The sequence below is a fragment of the Nycticebus coucang genome, chromosome 22 (genome assembly GCF_027406575.1).
Source record: "Nycticebus coucang isolate mNycCou1 chromosome 22, mNycCou1.pri, whole genome shotgun sequence".
Taxonomy (NCBI): Eukaryota; Metazoa; Chordata; class Mammalia; order Primates; family Lorisidae; genus Nycticebus; species Nycticebus coucang.
This window is the reverse complement of record NC_069801.1, coordinates 31,996,033-32,013,772: the sequence shown is the minus strand read 5'-3', so window position 1 is coordinate 32,013,772 and position 17,740 is coordinate 31,996,033. Positions and strand designations below refer to the sequence as shown.

General features: G+C 40.1%; 1 non-coding gene across 1 annotated transcript; it reads right to left on the bottom strand.

The window, feature by feature from the left end:
• Positions 1-2,612: 2,612 nt before the first annotated feature.
• On the bottom strand, positions 2,613-2,719 carry LOC128575663 (U6 spliceosomal RNA). Its single transcript, XR_008377084.1, has one exon. It is a non-coding gene; the product is annotated as a U6 spliceosomal RNA (small nuclear RNA).
• Positions 2,720-17,740: the final 15,021 nt, after the last annotated feature.

Sequence of the window (17,740 nt, the reverse complement as noted above, 5' to 3'; positions counted from 1 at the left end):
AAAACTGGCCCCATAATATGAGTTTGATGTGTTCCCTCTTGTTCAATTTTTTGGGAAGAGCTTAAAAAGGATGAGCTTTACTTCTTTTTTTTTAAATGTTTGGTATAATTCAGCAGTGACCCCTTCAGATCCTGGGTTTTTCTTTGATGATAGATGTTTTACTACTTATTTCATCTCCTTATTCATTATTTGTCTATTCAGATTTTCTATTTCTTCATTATCCAGACTTAGTAGATTGTGGTTTCCAGGACTCTACCCAATTCTTCTAGGTTACCCAACTTATCGATGTATAGTTGTAATCTCTTATCCTTTGTATTTCTGAGGTACCAGTTGTAATGTCGCCTCTTTAATTTCTGATTTTGTCTTTTCTCTTTTTTTCTTAGTCTAGCTAAAGGTTTATCTATTTTGTTTGTCTTTTCAAAATGTCAACTCTTTGTTTTGTTGATCTTTTCTATTGTCTTTCTGGTCTATATTTCATTTATTTCTGCTCTGATCTTCATATTTTTCTTCCTTCTAACTTTGGGTTTACTCTGTTCTTTCATTTCTGTTCCCTTGAGGTTTAATGTTAGGTTGTTTATTTGAGATCCTTCCTCTTTTTTGATGTAGGCATTTATTGCTATAAACTTCCCTTTTAAAAATGCTTTTGCCATATCCCATAACTTTTGACATATTGTATTTCCATTTTCATTTGTTTTCAGATTTTTAAAATTTCCCCTTTAATTTCTTCTTTGACCCCTTGGTAAGTAAGTCTTAATTTAAGTAATGTAAGTCTTAATTTCCATATATTTGAGAATTTTATGAAATTCCTCCCATTATTGATATGTGGTTTTACACTGTCATTAAAAAAGATATAATATTATTTCAGTCATCTTAAGTTCATAAAGACTAATTTTATGGTCTAACATATTCTCCATTCTGGAGAATGTTTTATGTGCACTTAAGAAGAATGCCCATTTTTCTGCTGTTGGATGGAATGTTCTGTATGTGTTTGTTAGGTCCAACCCTAAAATGTAGTTAAAGTCCAGTTTGTAACTGCTATATAGTCCTTCCCTCCTTCAGGTTATTAACATTTTGTGTATATATTTTGGGTGTCTGCTGTTGGGTCCAAATATATATACATATATATAATTGTTACAATCTCTTCATGAATTGAAACTTTTATCATTATACCTTTGTCTCTTTTTCAGTTTATGATTTTAGGTCTATTTTATCTGATAGAAATACGGCTACCTCCATTCTCTTTGGGTTTTCATTTGCATGAAATACCTTTTTTCCACTCGCTTCACTTTTAATCTATGTGTGTCTGTAAGGTAGAATTAAGCCTTTTGTGGGAAGTACATAATTGGGTCCTTTTCTTCTTCTTCTTTTTTTTTTTCTTTGAGACAGAGTCTCACTCTGTCACCCTTGGTAGAGTGCTGTGGTGTCACAGCTCAGGCAACCTCCAACTCTTGGGCTTCAGTGATTCTTTTGCCTCAGCCTCTCAAGTAGCTGGGACCACAGGCGCCCGCCTCAATGCCTGGCTATTTTTGTTGCAGTTGCCACTGCACCCTCGTCATATAGGGCTGGTGCCCTACCTGCTGAGCCATAGGCGCTGCCCAGGGTCCTTTTTTTCTTTCTTTTTTTTTGCAGTTTTTGGCCGGAGCTGGGTTTGAACCCACCACCTCTGGTATATGAGGCCGGTACCCTACTCTTTTGAGCCACAGGCACCGCCCAGGTCCTTTTTTTCTTCGTACATTCAGACAGTCTATGCCTTTTAAATAGAGAATTTAATCCATTTTATTCAAAGTAATTATTGAGGGGTGGCGCCTGTGGCTCAAGGAGTAGGGCGCCGGTCCCATATGCCAGAGGTGGTGGGTTCAAACCCAGCCCTGGCCAAAAACAAAAAAAAACCAAACAAAGTAATTATTGATAGGCAAGGAATTAACTACTACTACTTTGTTAATTGTTTTCTGGTTCTTGCATAGTTTGTTTTTTTTTTATTACTTCCTGTCTTGTCTTCCTTTGTGACTTGATGATTTTATGTACTAGTATGCTTTGATTCCTTATTTTTTTAATATTTTGTGTATATATTATAGGTTTTTGCTTTGTGGCTACCCATGAGGCTTACATAAAATATCATATAGTTATTAGAGGCTATTAAAAGCTGATGTTAACTTAATTTTGACTGTATAAAAAAAAACACTACTCACATTTTATATTTTTGATGTCACAATTTACATCTTTTAAATTGTGCAACCCTAAACAATTTTAGCTATTATTATTTTTAATGGTTTTTCTTTTAACTTTCATACTATGGATATATGTTATTTATGTATTACCATTACAGTATTAGACTATTTTGATTTTTATTATGTATTTACTTTTATCTATGAGCTTTATACTTTCATGCTGCTAATTACCTTTTTTTATTTTTCCCAGCTTCAAGACCTCCCTTTGGCATTTCTTATAAGACAGGTCTAGTGGTGTTAAATTCTCTCAGCTTTTGTTTGTCTGGGAAAGTCCTTATACAGCTTTGATAGATTCAGTATTCTTAGTTGGCAGGGTTTTCTTTCTTTTTTTTTTTTCTTTCTGTACTTGGTACTTTTCTCTATCTTCTTATTCTATGCTGGCCTAAAAGTATGAAATGTTTCACAAATTTGGCTGTCATCCTTGTGCAGGAGCCACATTAATCTTCTCTGTACTGTTCCAGTCTTAGTGTGTGAACTGCCTAAAGGAACACTGGCATTTCTTGTAGCTGCATCACCTGGTGACATATTGTCTTGCCTTATATTTATCTAAGAATATTTTTATTTTATCTTCATTTTTATAAGGTGTTTTTACTTGATATAAGACTCTAACTTTACAGGGTGTTTTTTCTTTTAGCATTTTAATGATGTCTCCTGGCTTCAATTGTTTCTGATGAGAAATCAGCTATATTTGTATACTTTTTAATTTTCTGTTTATTTGGAGTTTATTAGTGTTTTTTAGGAGTTTAACTTTGATGTGCCTACATGGGATTTTCATTGTATTCATCTTGTTTAAGGTGTGCTGAGCTTTCCGGATCTGTGAATTTCCTCTGTTGATCAGATTTAACTACATTTTTTCAAAAAATTTTTTTGACATATTCTTTTGTTCCTCTCCTTCTGGAACTCCATTTGCTCATTTGCTCAGCCACTTGATGCTTTCTTAACAAATCATTGAGGCTCTGTTAATTGTTTTTTTAACCTTTGTTCCTTTCCATGAATGATTTCTATTTACCTATATTCCAATTCACTTATTTTTCCTTCTTATTCATTCAATCTAGCATGATACTTCCCAATTTTTTACATTTCAGTTATACATATTTTAGTTCAAGAATTTCCTTTTGGTACTTTCTTATAGTATTCATATTTCTCTTCAAATTCTCCATCTCTTCATATGTTAAATTTTTTTCCTATAGATTTGTTATATTTATCATAGTTATTTTTAAATTTCTGTGTTAGTCCACTTGGGCTGCTATAAGAAACATAGATTAAATTGGGTGGTTTGTAGACAACAGAAATTTCTTTTTCAGTTTCAGAGTCTGGGAAATCTAAGATCAAGGAAACATATTTAGTGTCTGGTGAGGGCCTGCTTCCTCATAGATAGTACCTCCTTGCTCTGTCCTCACATGGTGGAAGGAGCTAGCTACTTCTATGAATTGTCTTTTATAAGGACACTAATCCCAGTAATGAGGGTTCTGCTCTCATGATCTAATCAGCTTCCAAAGGCCCCTTCTTCAAATATTATCATATCAGCAATTGGGTTTTAATATATCAATTTTGGAAGAACATAGCAGTTCCACTCTGTTAATTTCAATATCTCTTTCCTTCGTCACTTTGGGAGGTTTGTTTGTTTTGTTTTATTTTTGTTGTTATTTTTTGAGAGAGTCTTTCTCTCTCTCTCTCTCAAGCTAGAGTGACATGGCCTCAGCCTAGCTTACAGCAACCTCAAACTCCTAGGCTCAAGCAATCCTCTTGTCACAGCCTCCTGAGTAGCTGAAACTAGAGGTACATGCCACCATGCCCTGATAATTTTTCTATTTTTAATAGAGATGGGATCCTGCTTTGCTGAGTCTGGTCTTAAACTCCTGATCTAAAGCAATCCTCCAGCTACAGCCTCCCAGAGTGCTAGGATTACAGGCATGAGCCACCATATCTTGCCCGTCGCTTCATTTTTATCAACTGATTTTTCTCTTCATTGGGTTACATTTTCCTATCTCTTCATATATCTAGCAATTCAAAATACTTTTTATTATACATAAAGAACTCTGCATTCTTTGATGAATATTGAGTTTTGTTCTAGTAGGCAGGTTGATTATTACCAAATCCCCTTGCCCTTCTAAGGATTTGGTTTTAAACTTTGTTAGGGCAAGTCTATTTTGATTTCCTCCCTTAGTCCTCAATCTTAGAATTAGCATTTAATCCTAGGGTGTGGCCCTTCTGGGGTTTCAGTAGTACAAAGCTTGAGGTACTAAGTTTCTCTCATTTGGTAGAATTTAATTTTAAACTCTGATTCCATCGTCGGCAGCTACTGAATCCCTTGCTCAGTTTTTTTTTTCTTTTTTCCTCAATATTCCAGGTATTGTTTTCCCCATAGGCTTCTTGCAGTCTCAATGCACACAGTCAGGGTTTAGATGTCAGCCAAGGAGATTTGATGCAAATTTGAGGGTTCCCTTCATGTGGCTTCTTCCTTTCTTGGATTTTCCCCTTCAATTTCCAACTTGGCAGACCTAATATACATTACCTAATTACTCAATAAAACTATAGCTTTCTGCATTAACTCTCTCGGAAATGCCCTCTACCACACCACGTAGAGTGGGACTCCCCTCAGATGAAAAGCTGGATAAATTAGTTCTCACCCAGTGTGGTTCCCTTCTATCAAGTGTCAAATCCCCTCTAGTTTCTGTCTGATTTTGATAATTTTCCATTACTTTCAAACCATTATTTTTTTCTATTTTGTCTATAGTTTATAATTAGTATCAGTAGGAGAGTTAGTATAATACAAGCTAGTCTGCCATTACCCTGAGTTGGAAATCTCCTGGTTTTTCATTTTTAAAATGAGGATAAAATCTACTTCACAAGTTTTTTTTCCTCCCTCTGAGAATTAAATAGGAATATACATGTAAAATGCCTGGCATAGATAGATAGTCAGGAAATGTTAGCTTCCTTCCCTTTATGTTGAATTGGCACCTGCTTCCTTTCATCTTCCCTTCGTTGGCCTTTGCTGTGTTCTCTGGTCCAATCTACATCAGTCTGACTTCTTTCTGTGAAGTCCTTCCTGTGGCAGCCCATCAGGAATTTGATGATAGAGATCATGTCCTGTGCCTGTAAGCATCCTTTATCTTCAGGCTAAAATCTCAGTTCTTCTTGCCCTTTCTCAGGCCATAGGTTTCTCTAGGGAACTCAGAGTCCCTTTAGCTATCATATTTTGTCACTGAGGACTGTTCTAAGCACAAGCTCTAGTTTTGCCATTTATAAACTCTGTAATTTAAACAAGTCCACTTTTCTTCTGAGTTTCAATATCCCCATCTGAAAAAAACATCGCATTAAATTCCTACCTAGTCTGTGTCTTGAAAATTCATGTTTCTTAAGCTTTATCCAATGTTGGTGGAAGGGTTCAAAGAGAGGTCCCCACCCCTTGACACTGATGGAGGGACTGGGGGACTTTTCCTCTTGGTGGTTGGAAAGAAAAGAGGATGGCGGCCATTATATCTGTAATTCAGCCTCTCTTTGCCAGGGAGGCCTGTGGCTGATTTTATCTTCAATTACCAGTGGCAACCACACATCTTCCTGTTGCAAATTGTACTGTTCTTCCAAAGATCACTCACCCTAGTTTTATCTGAGAACTTCATATCCTTCCTTGTCATTACAACTTTGACTCAATTCTTTGCAAATTAATGTTGGTCTTATTATGCTATAGAAATATTTTCCTCCCTTCTAAATGTCTCTGTTTAAAACATTAGAATCAAATTCTGTGTGCCCCCAAAAGTTTCTTTTTGATCCCCAAATATCTTTGGGGAAAAGCAGAAAGTTTATAATTGGTTTATTCTCCAAGTTAGAAAACACACTAGCAAAGATCTAACTATTCCTTTTCAGAATCCCTACATGAGTGAATAGAGTGATCATAAAATTTATTATCCAAAGCAGTATACTTTAGAGAGTGAAAAGGGGCATTATTAATAATTATGCTATGACTGCCTCAGAAAAATCTAAATGCATTTGGTATAACACAGCCGGGTGCCTTAGGGTCTAACCTCCTATAAAGATTTCCTTATTCTTGAGGAAAAGAATGTTAGGCAACTGAATCACTAGGTACACGAAATGAAGAGTCTTTTTCTCCAGAGCCTTTCTTTCTTAGGAACTTCATGTTTAGGGAACTCACCCCAGCAGAGCAGGGACTTAGACAGGATTGCCTACGCACAGCCCCTGTAAAAAAGGACCAATGTGGTCACTTTTGTCTGGAGCACATTCTCAGCTATGAAGGCAAAGACTTGAACTCAAATCATCTTTTTTTGCAAGACAAGGACTCACTGGCCCTCATTGAGTTGCGTCCTGCCTGGCTAATACCTGTTTACTTACACAGCTCCGCAAAAGGTCACTGCCTTCCTCCAGAAGTGCGGGCTTGCATGTAATGAAGCTGCCAAAGTGACCCTCTTCTCCTTTAGTTCAGTTCAGCCCAGTCCCAGCCCAAGCCTAAGTCCCAAACAGAATGTTCAAGAAATACATGTTACAGTCATCTTGAACAAGGCAATTTTGTACACTTTGCATCTTTCCACATTACCGTCATAGCATACAGAGTGCCTTCTCCCTTTCTAATCCTTGCTATCTGGTTAGATTTTACTCATTCTTCAAGTCCTAACTTGAATATTATGTGCTTCCTGATGCCCCTCACCTCCATTATCTGCTCGAGATGTCAGGATCTATTAGAGTTTGGTTCTGCTAATTTAATTTTTTCAAAGCATGGCAGTCACTTTTTAGCAATAAATGCAATATTATTTGTCTTTCACATAGAAGAAGTCAGAAGGTAAGTAATCCAAAGCTGGCATGTGGATCCTTGGTGCCATCAAGGATTCAGGTTCCTATCTCCCTGTTTTGCAATACTGAGTAGGGCTGTCTTCTCAAGGTCACTTTGTGGTTTAAGACAGCTATTGACACTACAACTGTATGTCCCTATAATAGCTGAGGAAGAAATAGCAGGAGGACAAAATAGGAGCTTTCCTAACTTAATCAGGTCCTTTTTATGTTCATATCATGACCTACAAGAAAAGATTTATTTTCCATATGTTAAGCCAGCCTTGACTTCCTAGAATTAACCTTGGTGAAATGCTTTATCCTTTATATACACTGCTGCACTCCATTCGCTAATGCTTTAAGATTTTTGAACATGTGGTTTCTGAGTGAAAAGGGTTGATAATTCTCTTTTCTCACACTGTTTTTGTTAAGTTTTCTTGTCATGATTATGCTAACTTCATAAAGCCAGTAGAAACTCCTCTCACTTTTTGACACTTTGGAATATTTATGTAAGATTGGAAATTATTTGCTCCCTAGAATGTTTGGTTAAACCCACTGAGAAAACCTTCTGGACCTGGAGTTCTCTTTATGAGAAGACTTTTAACTATTAATTCCATGTATGTAGAGTCTTCATATATGTACAGTAACCTGCTGTCAGTACCCATTGAGTTTTCTGTTTCAATTATTATATTTTTAAGATTTTCTTTGAGTCTTTAAATCTGCTTGCTCTTTTGTGATTTTTTTTTTTTTATTGTTGGGGATTCATTGAGGGTACAATAAGCCAGGTTACACTGATTGCAATTGTTAGGTAAAGTCCCTCTTGCAATCATGTCTTGCCCCCATAAAGTGTGACACACACCAAGGCCCCATAACCCCTCCGTCCCTCTTTCTGCTTTCCCTCCCCATAACCTTAATTGTCATTAATTGTCCTCATATCAAAATTGAGTACATAGGATTCATGCTTCTCCATTCTTGTGATGCTTTACTAAGAATAATGTCTTCCACGTCCATCCAGGTTAATACGAAGGATGTAAAGTCTCCGTTTTTTTAATAGCTGAATAGTATTCCATGGTGTACATATACCACAGCTTCTTAATCCATTCCTGGGTTGGTGGGCATTTAGGCTGTTTCCACATTTTGGCGATTGTAAATTGAGCTGCAATAAACAGTCTAGTACAAGTGTCCTTATGATAAAAGGATTTTTTTCCTTCTGGGTAGATGCCCAGTAATGGGATTGCAGGATCAAATGGGAGGTCTAGCTTGAGTGCTTTGAGGTTTCTCCATACTTCCTTCCAGAAAGGTTGTACTAGTTTGCAGTCCCACCAGCAGTGTAAAAGTGTTCCCTTCTCTCCACATCCACGCCAGCATCTGCAGTTTTGAGATTTTGTGATGTGGGCCATTCTCACTGGGGTTAGATGGTATCTCAGGGTGGTTTTGATTTGCATTTCTCTAATATATGTCCATCTCGTCTTCTAACTCTAGAACTATGACCGTGTTTCCGGGCCAGCTTACCTCCACAAATGGGATATCACTTGACCGTGTCCTTGTCCATGACTGAAGGCTTCGAAATCCTGTCAGATCCTCTTTCTTCACTATCTGAGGCCCACCTCATTTCCTTCCCAGGAGACTGAAAGTGGGAACTTTTATCTCCTGCAGGGTAGATATCCTATCTTCATTCCCAGGATGAGATTGGGTCCTATGTCCTGGCTAACAGTCACATGATCTACAGTATATTTCTGGCAGATTGTACCAAATCTCTAATTCCATTTCATAGAAGATCAAACATGTACATCTTTCCCTATTGAATATGGGCTCATAGTCTCAATAGCATATATATATACTATTGACATCTCTGAAGAAATCACTGAAGACTTGGAAAGATTGTCCTCTATAAATTTATGTGTAGAAAAGTAATCTTTCCATGAGTGACAGTCCTGTTAAAGATATGGCTTACCTACAGTACTGTGCAAAACACTCAACATCTCCTTATTTATTTGGACCATGTCACTGGTTTGCTGTTTACTCTAGAATAATGGGTCATACCTACCAACCTTACACCTGAAATTCAGTGGTATAGGTCAGAGCATAAACTAAACCTGACCCTTAATGTCCATTCTCAGAAAATAGAGGGTCTTCCCCCACCCCCCAAAAATTCCTATTTTCCTCTAGAAGCAGAAATTTCCCTTGATACTAAATAAAAGTTTCCTAGCCTCATCAATTTTAAAATCCAGAACCAACTCTGAGTGAACTTTTGGCTGGAAACCTTCAAATAATTACGTGTCTCCACTGTATAGAAGTTTTAAATAGATACTATAAAACATTTAATAATTATTGCCACCAAAATACACAATTAGAATGTAATCTTTCCCTTTAGGAAAGCTTGCTCTACCTCAAAAGGGTTGTGCCATGTTCTGCATGTTCTTACCTTCCTCTTCCCCCAACATATGTCTGGACCAGAGCCAGATAACTAATCAAACCCCTTAACTTCAGTCAACAGTCATCACTCTAGAGAATGTTGGAAATTTGAGTTGAAATATACCGTCAGGGATGGAGTGGGTTGTAAACGTAATATCCCATTTATGCTGAAGTTATAGGGAGAAGAAACTGCATGGCTGCAGAGGAAGCAGGCTGGTAGGAGAGGAATAGAGAGTAAGTGACCATGTGTCCCTATAAAGGAGAGGAAGAGAGAGAGGCTACCTCCCTTGCTGCCATCACTGATCCCAGCAGTAGGCCCACCTGTCTTCTTGCCCTGGATGCTCTGACATCCTGCCTTGCGATAGAGACTTTGATTTTCCCAACTAACACCAATTCTCCCATTCCTGGTTGTACTGAGTATGGTAATTTACGCAACAAAAAGACTACATCTCCCACCCACTCCTTTTATAGCTAAGAAAAGCTACAGCCTAAGTTCTGGCCAAAGAGAAGTAATAAAAGTTGTTGGGTAGAACTTCCCAGAAGTCTCTTTCAAAGGGCAAAGGAAGCTGGAGGCACTCTTTTCTCCCCTTACCCTCCTTCTAACTGCCATCTGGGGCACAGAGTTGGTGGCTAAAGCTCCAGTTTAAAGATGGATTTCTTGGCTAAGGATGACAGAGAAGAAAAATAGAAGAGATCTGACTTTGGATGATGATTAAAATGCCATACTAGCCAAAGACCACCCACTTCCCAATATCTTTTTTATAGTTTTGTTTGTTTATTTGTTTTGTTTTGGCTTTTTTTTTTTTTTGAGACAAAGTCTTGCTCTGTCACCCTGGCTAGAATGCATGGCTCTATAATATATCTGTCTCGGCCTCCTGAATAGCTAGCATTACAGTCAGATACCACTATATCTGGCTATTTTTTCTATTTTTAGTAGAGACGGGGGTGTCGCTATGTTGCTAAGACTGGTCTTAAACCCCTGGTCTCAAGCTATTCTTTCACCTTTGGAAGGATTGCTAGTATTTACAGGCATGAACCACTGTACCAGGCCCCTAATTTCTTTTCATGAGAGAGGGAACAAGCTCTTTATGCCAACTTTGCCCCTTGACAGCTAGAGCCAGAACTCACTCAGCAAATGTTACATGCTAAGAATATTCTGCCAATCTCTGAGCCAAGGCATGAGCCCTCCCTTATGGTTACCAGGGTCCTATGTCTGCAAAAGAGGTGGAAGAGCAGATGCTGACCATTCAGCAAGGACAGAGTGCTTTGTGAGTGATACCCAACAGCATCAAGGTGCTGCTCCTTCCAGACTCCAGAAGATCACGTCAGGCACTTCTTCTTTGGGCCTCAAGGTGTATCCATGCTTACTGGCCACAGTGCTGCCCTGTATGAGCCTTTAAAATGCATCTGGCAACAGTTTTCTGCCATGGTCACTGGAAGGCCTTCCTTCACTGGCTTACAGGAGAGGGGATGGATGAGGTGGAATTCATGGGAGCAAGAAGTGGCCTGAATGACCTTGGGTCAGAATCCCAGTGGTGTGAAGAACCTATGGCTAGGATGGAGGAGGAACTTTTGAAGACAGTGAAGAAAAGCCCTGTGAATAAAGAAGGCTCTTTGCTTCACATCCTAAAAACCCATTATTTCTTTAACCCTTCACGACTGAACACTTGTATGTCTTTATCCTGAAGGGCCCTGGGTCTAATGGCTTGCACAGGTCTAAATATGTTATATAGGTACTTCACAGATATGACAAAATTGTAGCAAACCATCTGGAATACAGAAAGTACACGAAAATAGCAAAGGATTGGCAATCCCACCAAACAGATCAGATGATGAGAATTTCTAAGTTGAAAAATTGATCTGCCACAGCCTCATTTTCAATTAAGTATTTGGCCATGGTCTGAGATTTAGCATAAAGGATAGTTAGAATAATTGATAGCTTTCCATCCCTTTTGATGAAACCCTAAAGTTGAGCAGAAATATCATCCGGTCTTGAATATGCAATACTAAACTTCAACACAATCTTTCCATCATAAAATGCTAAAAATCACGAAAAGAATTTTGTTGGAAAAAAATTGGCACTATCTAGTAGAACTGAAAATATACAAACACTGTAACTCTAAAATTTCCTCACAAGGGTATGCCCTAGAGCAGAGGTTGGCAAATCTTTTCTGAAAGGGGCCAGATGACAAATTTTTTCGCTTCCCAGTTCATAAGGTGTCTGTGACAGTTGCTCAGTTCTGCATTCATAGTGTAACATGGACAATATATAAACAAGTATATGGGAATGGCTATATGACCTTGTGTCAGGATCCCAGCAGTGATTGGCTGGGACTCTTTGGCTATATGCCAAAGAAATTGACTTACCAAAACAAGTGGTGGGCCAGACTTAGCCAACTCCTGCTAGAGAAACTCGTGTAGATGTGTGCCAAAATACGGGGACAAGAATATTGTTGCAGTATTGTTTGTAGTAGTCCCAAACTGGAAATGACCCAAACACAAATGCCTATCACCAGGGCACTCATTAAATAAACCATAGGCCATGTGTCCATGGAATATCAAACAACGATCAAATCATCTCCATAGTACATACAATAATATTCCTTTAAGATTTATGGAAGAATCTTAAAAACAAAATGTTGAGCAAAAGGAGCCAGACATAAAGGCTCCTATGTTCTTTATGATATTTCATTGGGTAAAACTAAACTATATTATTTAGAAACACAAAGTTAGGCAGTAAAACAGTTGAATAAAGCCAAAAAGCAGGTACAATGAGAATAAGAAGGCAAGAAGCCACGGTCACCAGGGAAGGGTTCAATCACAGAAGGGCTTTGAGTGCTGGCAATGTCCCATTCCTCAATTTAGATAACAGTTACAAAGATATTCACTATTTAATATTTTACGAAAATCACATAGCTAGGTTTTTAAATGCTTTTTCATACGTGTGTAAGTTTCATAAGAAAAATGTGGAGTTTTTTTTTTTTTAGTACTGCCCATCTCTAAAGGGCTACACAAGACAGATGTTAATAAGATAATATGATTCTCTCTTGAATGAAAGGTGACATGATTTTTATTTTCTATGTAAGAGCAGGTGTCTGTCTTGCCCTCTGCAATGCTAACTGAGGTGGACCAGCAATATGAACAAATCAGAAGCATATTAGTCCAGGCTTTGTACCTATGTCATTTCACACGCATGTAACACAATTTCCTAGTAGTTCATGTGCTTTTTATTTTGTAATATGCAAAATTCTACAGTGTACACCTTTGAGAAAAATGTCTGCATTGTTCCTGTAAGTGAAATCAGACATCGACTACATGGCATTCTGAAGTAGATGAGGTCTGCAGCTGTCTTCCTTCTTCTACTCTGAAAAATATTATGAAATTGAGAAGTGCTATCTTTGATAGTGTCTCCTGGGAGCAGAGCACGTGATGAACAGACTTCCACCGTGGAAGAGAGGGGTGAGGAGGTTAAGTAAATTTTCTTTGTGTAGTTCCCATTAAACTTCAATCAGAGTTACAGAAAGAAATTTCCTCCAGGCGGCTGCGAATACAGGTATTGGTTTGACTTTAATAAAAGTCATAACTGATCTCTCTGAGGTCTCTCGTGGAATGAGCTCAGCAGAATTCAGGCAGGTCCTTGAGAGGAAAAGCGCCCACTTAAACATCACATTATCCTAATAATCCCATTCCAGAGCCACCGTCCCGTTATTTTAAAGGTCTTCATTTGCAAATTGTGGTATTTGAAAGTTTTCTTTTTACATTATTGCAGAAAGTGGGACGGGTCTTTCTGAGAGCTCCACACCTATTTACAGACTCCCTCTCCTTCTGGGCCAGTGTAAGGCAGCAAGGTGGATAATCCAGGCCACTTGGTACCTTCCTATCATCACTGTGATGAAGCCACCTGTTTAAAGTGACACCTGCTTTGGAGACAAGACGCCTTTTAATGAGATTTGTTAAGAAAGAAAAAAAAAATTTCTCTCATTGCTAAGAATAGCCAGGGCCAACAGAGAGATCAGGGTGACATTGTCCCAAGACATGAAATCTCATTATTCAGTTGTCATTATTCAGATGTCAGTTGTCATCCAACAAATCTTTTCAGGACCCCTACTATGTGCTAGGCACGGCTCTAGGTACTGGAATGAAGCAGGTATCAAGATAGACAAGAAATTTTCAATCTAGTAAGGAACATATCCAAGGAGCAAGAAAAAAATAGTAAGATAATTTCAGATAATAACAAGAAGAAGATATGAAAAAATAAGATTGGATAATAGGTGCAGTGATGATTAGGGATGGGAAACCAGTGGAGACAGGGCAGTCAAGACCCCTCTCAGAAGGTAATATGATAACTAGAATTGACAACTGTTTGATGAGAAAAACCATTCATGCCAATATTTCAGGGAAAGGAGGTTCCAGGGACAGGTATAGCAAGTGCCAGGTATTTAAAGGAAAAAAATTCAGTGATACTCTTGAAAGAGTAAAAAGGGACACAAAATACATTCGAAAAAGCAGGCAGAGGCTGATACCGACAGAGTCTTGTGGGCCATGGTAAGGCTTTCGATTTTATTGTATCTACAAAACATCTTTACTCTTTTGATGTGTAAGTCATCATTTAAGAAATGTCTGTTTCCTTCTAGAATGCAGAGGTTCTTGGGTGGGTATGAAGGAAAATGCAAAGTGGCTTTGAATCCTTGCTTTGCCACTCCTCTTGTGGGTGCCCTTGCGGAAGGTTCCCCAGCCTCTACAAGCCCATCCACAGTATGGGGACGGCAAGGCCCAGTTTACAATGTCTGTGAAAATCCCGCCCAGTGTTAATACTCCGCAGGCACGGGATCATTTTCAGCAGAATCTTCATCTGAATGATCCCCTGTGAGCTGGCTGAGCCTCTAGGGAAGCCTTCTTTTCTGTAAAAGATCATCATTTAAATTGAGGTCAGGCCAGCCATAATGCATCAAGAAAAATCTGAAGACGTTAACGGACCCTGGGCAGGCAGCTTTGGGTGCAGTGGGGCAGATGCTCAGATCTGCTCTGCTGATCACCGGCCAAATGACCTCAGGAAACTGGGCCTCGGTTTGCAAATCTGAAAAGCAGGAATCATCATCATCATCATCATTCTGGCCCTGCCCGCCTCCAGAGTTATGAAGCTTCGAACGCAGTGATGGATGTAACCCTTAGGTCTTTGTACAGGTGAAGGTCAGTCACCTGGGCAGCTAATGCTTCGCCCTCCATCCAGAGGGTGAACTGATAGGACTGCTGAGAAAGTGTCGAGGCAGGGCTGGGAGTTGGAGAAGGGAGCAGGACTTCATCTGGACTTATTCTCTAATGAAATTGGAAGAATTTACTTATGAAGTTTCTTGGGTATTCTATAATTTACATTCCTTATCAACGACTTTGGTATAATTTCTTAGTCAAATGTCCCCTCTCTTTAAGAGGGTAAAAGTAGCCGCCCTTCTATCCCCCTCCCCTCTCCTATCTTTTCTCCTTTCTACTGAAGCAGAACCCACAGACCAGTTGTCATCCTGGGCCACGCAGGAGTCTCAGGACTAAGATAATGCTGCCACCAGTTACTCTGGCCACCCCAGTTACCTGGGAAGTGTAACAGTGTTGGAAGGAGTCCACCGTCTCTGCCTCTCTGATAAGAAAGGGTCTCCTGGGTTCAGAACTGCAAAGAGGCTTTAGCCTCTCATCACTTCTGTCTTTTGCCTGAGCAAAATGACAAGAGAGGCGAGGCTGGGACCAAGCAGGGCTGAGGGGCTCCCGTTACCATGCAGCCAGGTTCATTGCCTGCTGCCCAAGAGGACATCAGTACCAGGAGACAGCAGAGTTTACAACAGAGAAAGAGTTTATTTTGCACAGCGCTAAGCAAGGAGATGGGAGGAATTGAGAGACAGGGTTTTTAAAGACAGTTTGGTGGGCAGAAGATTAGGCAATCAGAGTCTGTGACTCGGCAGCTAATCAGTCCTTTGGTATGGGCCACTGCCGTATGGGCAACTGAAATGTAGTTCCTTGGGTTAGGGGCAGGGGTCCAAGACCAGATGAGTCAATTCCTTGGTCTGGGTGGGTGAGTCACTGGAAGGTAGGACTTGGGAGATACCTCAAAAACTATCCTATGTTCCCACCAAGTGATGTTCTATACAGACAATGTTAAGAATCCTTATAACTGACAACTATGCGTAACTCCAGAGTAAAGAACCAAATGTAAGAACTGTGATTATTATCAAGCAAATGAGGGGACCGTGGCCGGCTACTATTATTATTTGAGCTGAATCTGCTCCTTTGCAGAATTCTGAGGCCCTTGTTCTAGTTCTCACCTTGCTCCCCTTTGTCAATTTGCAAGGGTGCTTTTACTGCTGGGAGTGCGCAGGGCAGACTCTCTGGACTTGGCCTTGGACAGAGGAGTGGCAGCTCATGTGGTAAGGCTGGAGACTGAGGAATGTCAGAACAGCTCCTACACAACGTGCTCAGATAAATGCATCTCTGCACCTAAACCGGGAGAGGGGCCTGAAGGGACAAACACAGTTAAGCCCTAAACATTAGGGCACAATAGGAGAGGAGGAATGTAAATATAGAATCAGCTGGGGTTTGCTTCACAGGGTTTTTGATTTGGGGCTTTTCTTTTCTTTTTCTTTTCTCTCTCTCTTTCTCTTTTTTGCTTGCTTGGGTACAGGTCTGTTTCTAAAAGTCCTGTAAATAAAAATAATGGAAGGGGAAAGGGGAGGGGTCCTTCCACCAGGGAAGCCTGCTAACTCACATTCTCCTACGGGATGGATAGGCTAGGACAGTCCTCTGCAGTAGGGTAAGATTCATCGTTACTGCCATTTGCAGGGCAGAAAACTGAGTCTGAAGCGATGAAAGACTCATCCTTTGAGACAAAGCTTATGAAAGTCTGGGCCTCTACTTAAGTCGCAGCTCCAGCCTGAGCCTCCTGCTGGCTGGGACTTTCACCAGAGATCTTCTCACCACCCTCAGCACCAACCCCACCCCTGCACCACCATCACCTGCACCCCAGACAGAAGGGTCCAGGCCCCTAGGAATAATTCTGCTGCTCATTAGCTGAAAGGAGAAGTGGACCCATCACTCTCTCTTGTTTAAAGGAACAATTTGTACTGATTAAGAAAGCATTTGTTCAAGTCTACAAATCCTGTTAAGCACTGGAATCCACTCCTGGGCTGAAAAGGCACTCACTCAGAGCTTCTATCTAACTGATGATAATTACTAGTCAATTATTCTTTTGTGAAGCCCTTGGGCCCAGCAGAGCACCCTGAGGAGTGCTGCCCACAGCCTGCTCTGCCCCTCCTCCAGCACCTCACATTAGGAGCCAAAGCCAGGCTGCTGGGCTCCCAGAGGGACCAGTGACAGGCCCAATCTGGGTCCGTAGCCCACATACCTAACTTAACAATTATGTGTTGTTTAATTGAAATTTAAATTACATTAAACTTTGACTGAGAACCCTGTATTTTAATTTGCTAAATCTGGCAGACTTACAGGCCACCCTCCCCTTTCCCACAAGCCTGCCCCAGGCCCATTCAGTCACGATTGACCACTTGGGCAAAATGCCTTTTCTTCCCTGGATTTGCCATGCTTTGAGTTCCCCAGAATCTATGAGGATTGTATGGGTGCAAGTACAGATTTATGCCATAAATATGCCAGGCTCAGTATTTTATATACTATAAGTCATTTGAATCTACACCACACCCTCTGAACTAGGTACTCTTAGCCCATTTCACAGATGAGAAAACTGACCATCAGACAAACTTCTGTAACTTTCAAATATACTCCATCTGTAAGTGGCAGGATCAAGACTTGAATCCATGTCTATGGGTTTCAGGGAAAGCGTGGGCACAGCTCTGTAATGCTCCCTCTCTAGGCCTTGGTTTCCTCTATAGAACAGGAGACAATGGTGATGATACCAGCTGCATGGGGAGAAGAGAAGGGGACACTGGCATCCACGGAATCACTCCAAGGCTGGCACACGGGTCAGGTGAATACATGAGAACGGCTTTGCTGCTACCTTCCAGTGTCTACGTTTGGTAGATCCAAGGGCATTCAGTACCCATGCAAGGCAGCGTGGCCCAGAAGATTCCAGTCGGCAGAAGCAACAGCTTTAGGATGAAACAGAGGACCAGGACATTCCTGCAGCTCTGCCCTTATTTTGGAGGCCACAGCTGTTCCATGCCTAAGCACCAACATTGTTATCCATAAAATGAGACAAACTGTGCTCAAAGCCTCAGTGTGTGGAGTGATGGGTTAATGGTTCAGAATTTGCTGTCCCAAATCTGTGAGTACTCCATGGTCATGTGTGAATGTTTTCAACAACC